General features: G+C 37.8%; 2 pseudogenes; both read left to right on the top strand.

Annotated features, from left to right (window-relative positions):
* Positions 1–1567: 1567 nt before the first annotated feature.
* Positions 1568–3409, top strand: LOC102774767 (annotated as a pseudogene).
* A 1098-nt stretch (positions 3410–4507) lies between these two features.
* The window catches only part of LOC102774470, a 4643-nt pseudogene continuing 3181 nt past the window's right edge, over positions 4508–5969 (top strand).

Raw genomic sequence — 5969 nt, 5'->3', positions numbered from 1 at the left:
GTGTTTTGATTTCATTGGTTTTCCAGATCTAATGTGGTATATTCATGTATTTATTTAATATTTAGAATATCATTTTCTCCAACTATTCCATGGGCTGAGTTTTACATCCAGGGGGCTTTGCAGGGAACAGGAAAGACATCATACCCCATTATAGTATTTATATTCTTCTGGGCAGACACGTGCTTAAACAAACAAATGAATAAATCACATGTACGAAATATACATTAAGTTATACATATTATGGTGAAATTTCATAATACTAAGATTTTAGTTGTTAAACAAGGTTATACATTTCTTTATTACAATAAATTTGCTACCAAAGCTATGACAACACTTTCAGTTTCATCATTTTGCACAAGATTATAATAAAAACAGATCTTGAAGACATTTTTAATAATAGTTACATACACATCATAGATATCAATTTTTATGAGTGCATAAAAGTCATTGACTTAATTACTACAATTATATACTATACTTATGGTGAACAAATATTTAAGATCAGAAAATCTTTACTCCTTTTCTGTGAAATTTAAAGGGAACGTTTACATAGCAAGATGGAGAAGGTAATTGACAGTTCAGAGACCCAAATATGGTTTCAGGTAAACTACATAAATTGACATTAGTTTTCTATTTTGTTGTTTTTGTGTTGTTGTTAATCTTAGCTGAAGATATTTTTCCATTGATTTTTAGTAAGTGTGGAAGGATGGAAAGGAGACAGAGAGTGAGAAACATTGATTTGAGAGGGACCCATCAATTGGTTGCCGCCCGGATACACCCAGACCCAAGCAAGGCCAGAAGCTTCAACCGAGGTACCAGCCTGTAACCTAGGTGTGTGCCCTTGGTATCAGCATGCAATAAATGGTGCTGTCTGTCCAGGAACCAGGATTCACAAGTGCAGGAAGCAAGGGGTGGAAATGTGTCACCACTCACTATGGCCCCTAGAAACCCAGTATTAATATGTACCCTCTTCCTACGACCTTATGTTCTGCTGGCCTGGAAGTCATTGTACAATGTGAGAAACTGTTCTACCAGGAGAACCCACAATGATCTTACCAAACTAGAAATAAGACTGCCATCTGCCATTTTGTACTCCTTAGGCCTCTGAGTCAACAGGAAAGAAGGGAGATGCTGTGCTGTCTGGGGTATTTGATCTTGGCTCCCAAGGGGAAATTGAACACCACACCTTCAGGTGTCCTAGGATTCATATTGGAAACACTCTTTTGTTTTCCTTCTATAAATCAGCTTCTATGGGGAAACAAAATAAAATACATACCAACAAGCACTTCAAGCCTTTTTATTTTTGTTACTGTTAAGGAAATGTACCTACACCCTTCTTTTCTCAAAATTAGTTCAAAAATACATATATGTTTATGGATTAGTCACCCTCCAGTGCTTTGAAAAAAACTGGACATGATGTCTCATGGTGAGATTTTTGTTGATGGCAGCCTGTCTATTGCTGTGCCATTACCATACGTTTTCATTACAGGAAAAGTTAAGGAGCAGAATTTGATCTCAAAATATATTCAAGAACACAGCTGCTGCCAAGGAGGAGGGAGCCACAGCCATGCTCCTCCACTCCCCACCCCCCGCCCCCGACACACATACAGACACATGGCTCATTTTATCTTCTCTCCTCACCGTGCTGCCCACAGGGGTTGAGGAGGGTCTACCACTTTTGCCAGAGGCAGGAGATCCGAGCTGCTCATTCACTTGGCCCCCTGAGGTGGAGTCAAGACCAACCTGGGCCGCTTGAGGGTCCCATCCCAGGAGCAGGATGAGGAGTTAGAAGAGGATGAGGAGCTGGAGAAAAAGAGGAGGAGAAGGAGGAGGGGAGCCACTTCTCACTGAGGCTAGAGGGGTGTGGGACAGAATCAGAGGATGAAGAAGAGCACTTGATAAATCTCTCTGAACTGACCCCATACATCTCATGTTTCATTTGCAAAGGTTACTTAACAGATGCAACTACAATTACAAAATGTTTTAGTACATGTTGTAAAAGCTGCATTGTAAGACATTTTTACTATAGCAACAGATGTCCAAAATGCAACATAGTAGTTCATCAGACACAACCTCTTTATAACATAAGGTTGGACCGACAGTTACAAGACATAGTGTACAAATTAGTAATCAATCTAGAAGAAAGAGGGAAAAAGCAAATGCTTGAGTTTATAAAGAAAGAGGTATTGAAGTGCCTCCGCCTGCTTTTCCGCAACCAGTCCCATCAAGCAAAAGAAGATCTAAGAAAACCTTAGAATCAGTGTTTCAGATTCCACCTGAACTTGATGTGTCTTTATTACTAGAACGAGAGGACCGGTGCACAAAAATTTGTGCACTTGTGGGGAGGGTCCCTTATTCCGGCCTGTGCCCTCTTGCAGTCTGTGACCCCCTCAGGGGATGACCACCTGTTATCTTAGGCCCGCTCCCTGGGGGATTAGGCCTAAGCTGGCAGTCAGACATCCTTTGGCAGCCTGGGAGCCCTCGGGGGATGTCCACTTGCCAGTTGGGAGCAGGCCTAAGCTGAAGTCAGACCTCCTTAGCACTGCTGAGGAGGCGGAAGAGTCTCCCACCACCACCGCTGTACTGGCAGCCATCAGCCTGGCTTGTGGCTGAGCAGAGCTCCCCCTGTGGGAGCACACTGACCACCAGGGGGCAGCTCCTGCATAAGCATCTGCCCCTGGTGGTCAGTGCATGTCATAGCAACTGGTGACTGAATGTTCCAGTGGTTCAAGCCACCCAGCAGGGACCCTCACCCCATGAAGGTGTGGCCATCTGGGTGAGGGGCTGATGGCAGTTTTCAGGCTGGCCACAACCCCCAGCCACCCAAGCTCCCATTGGAGGCTGTCTGGAAGCAGATATCTGGGATTTATTTCTCTTCTATAATTAAAACTTTGTTGCCATATCAGAGGCCACAACTGACTTAGGGCTGGTAGGAAGCTTGGCTTCCTCCATCACCCGGGCAAACAAGCCTCCTGCTTGTTCCAGCTCTGTGGCAGTCAGCCGCCATCTTTGTTGGATTAATTTGCATACAGTCGCTCTTATAGGCTGGTGGGTGTGGCTTGGGCATAGCAAAGGTATGGTCAATTAGCATCTTTGCCTTTTATTAGTGTAGATTTATTGGTGCTAATGATGGCATGGGGTATTTTAAGTGATTGGGGGGAAAAAGTTTGCCCAAGTTTCAGGAAAAGCATGAGAAAAATTTCTGAGACGAAAAATGGATCTTGATCTAGCTTGTCAGGTAGAACTCATTTGTGGTGATCACTTGTTGGAACAGACTCTATGGGAAGTTCCATATGTAACAGCAGATGGAGCAATGCAGGCTAATTGGACTAGAGCAGATCTGATGGTCCACAGGCCTAACATAGACGGTCTTTACACATTCATTCTGGTCTTATGCTTTCCCCTCTGAAAATTCCTTAAAGATTCTGAGAGTATCAGAAGGGAGGAGAAAAACAAAATAAGGTGGCTTCTCAACGTTATTTTGCATATCACTAAAGGGTGCATCACACTAAATATATTTACCAAACATAATTGCTGCCATTTTGTGCTAAGACATAATATCAATTTTCAGCACCAAGCGACATAATTATAAGTACGACTTGGAATGATAGAATGCATCTGTTTTACTAGCGACTATGTACAAAAAGCATAGATACCTCAGGAGGGAAATTTCAAAGTACTGAATTTTTTAAAGTCCTTGTGATTTTGTGATTTCAAATATTTTGATAATGATTTTGCTTCCTAATCTTTGATGTAGATCAGTTACTCCTTTCTTCCTTAGGCCATATCCTTTTTAGGTTGGACTTGTGGATCCTACTGTCTGGGATGGTATCAGTATGGCAGGAGAGAAATATGATTTTGAAATGAAGAGTCAAAGCCAGACTGTGTTAAACTGTACAGACTGTGCCCCTCCGACAAACTCCCAAGCTATCGACCACTTTTGTGTGTTGCCATCATATTTTGAACTTGGATCACTTTATATTTTTGCCAGCAACACTACTAAAAGATGTTATTCACTTCTAAAAGGGATAAATTATCATTATCTGTGTAAAGAGACTGTGTCCTATAGGGTATATGTCCCATACCATAGGCCTGTACGCTAATAAAGACTTCTTTAACATCAATATATATGTGTATATATATATATATTTTTCAAATAACCAAAATTAAATGCATCAATTTAGGGGACACAATCTTATTTCATGAGTTATTTTTTTAGTAGTCATTTTACATTTACTATACTTCTAATGTTAGAAATGGATCTCTGTAGCTTAATTCCATAATTTTAAGATCATCCATGAATAATTTATCAAGTAATACATTTAAAATGAAAGAACATTCCATTTCTAAAATTAGTCACTTGATTTTAACTTTGCTAATTACTAAGATAACTTAGATACAATGATCATTAAGAATTAATTTACACATTGCCCAAATTATGTTTGTAAACATTTAAAATATAAATAATTAAATAAAGTAACAGGATTATAGTGATGATGATAATATGATGGAGGCAGGTAATTGGGAGATTTCTTACTCATCGTTGTGACTTCATCCAGTTTTCTAGAAACAGAATTCACTGTAATGAAAGAACATTACCGATATATTCTATGGCCTTCTGATACATAATTCTCAGCATCAGGGCTAACTTGAAAGAACAACTTCACCTACAACTTCATCAAGAATAAGTTAAAAAGATAATATTTCTGATAATATATTTGCTATTTTTACTGCATTATAAAATTAAAGGACTGTGAATGTAACAAATAATACTTTGCTGTTATAGAATTTTCAAATGGAATGCATATAACCGCTATCTAAAAATACAGTGTATAAAATTTCTTTCATGTTTTAAAAGCATCATTTGCAAGCAAAATTCTCTTGTCTGCATATTACATACCCAGCTACTGTCATTAATCTGAGTCATTTTATTACAGAAGTCAAAGTAGGACCATACATGTACAAACATACCCAAACACTAAGAAATTTATAGGTCTCATTTTTTCATTTTCATTTTTGTGTTGTATTCTATTCGTGTTGTATTCTATTGTCATGATTTATTTGTCCATTTTATAACTAATGGGCATTTATATGATACCTCAATTTGAGCACTTTCATGATTCCTTAGTTTGTGTATTTACATGACTTCTCAATTTCAGCTATTAAGAACAATAGTAACATGCACATTTTTGCATATATATTCTGTTACACATGTACAAAAAATTATCCAAAATGACAAGGATGACTACAATTAATTGGTCTTAAGAGTACGCATCTTCACCTTAAGTGCATAATGCCATACTCTTGAATAGAGTTGTTACCAGTGCGCGCATACTCTTGAATAGAGTTGTTTTACCAGTGCGTAATTCAAGAAAAATAGTATGAAAATTCCTATTATTTCAGATGCTTTCCAACATTAGAAGCATCACACTAATATTAACACTTTTATATTTATAAAACCTATTATTACATTTAACCTTTACAATTCTTTTTAGATCATAATTTCAAATTTATTTTTAGTTAGAAAAACTTGTGTTTCTTTTTCCCTTTCAGTGAATGTAATTCTATGTACATTCATTCATATTGTATAATATATCATTTTTACATTTATCAGTATTTCATTGTAGAGATTTATAACCATACTTCTTCAGGTCTCAAATATACTCTGCTGTTACCAAAAACTGTTAATACACTGGAGACATGCCGTTTAGTCAAATATTATGTCATATCACTTTAAGAAAATATAATTACTTTAATGCATGTTCTAGGGAAATTTTAGTGCTATTTAACAAACCCTGATATAAGGAAATGCTGAAGGTTTTCTATTAAGTTATTTTCCAAAGAATGCACAAGGTTATTTCGAATTCTCTCTATAAAGGCAAAGGTTTTGCTTTTCTCAGAGAATTTATGTGCCACGGTGGCCTCAAGGCGATCTGTCTCAGCTTGCTGTTTACAAAAATAATAAGAAT

Source organism: Myotis davidii, unplaced genomic scaffold (genome assembly GCF_000327345.1).
Source record: "Myotis davidii unplaced genomic scaffold, ASM32734v1 scaffold1017, whole genome shotgun sequence".
NCBI lineage: Eukaryota > Metazoa > Chordata > Mammalia > Chiroptera > Vespertilionidae > Myotis > Myotis davidii.
Note: the sequence above shows the minus strand (reverse complement) of the source record. Positions and strands in the feature narration are given on the sequence as shown.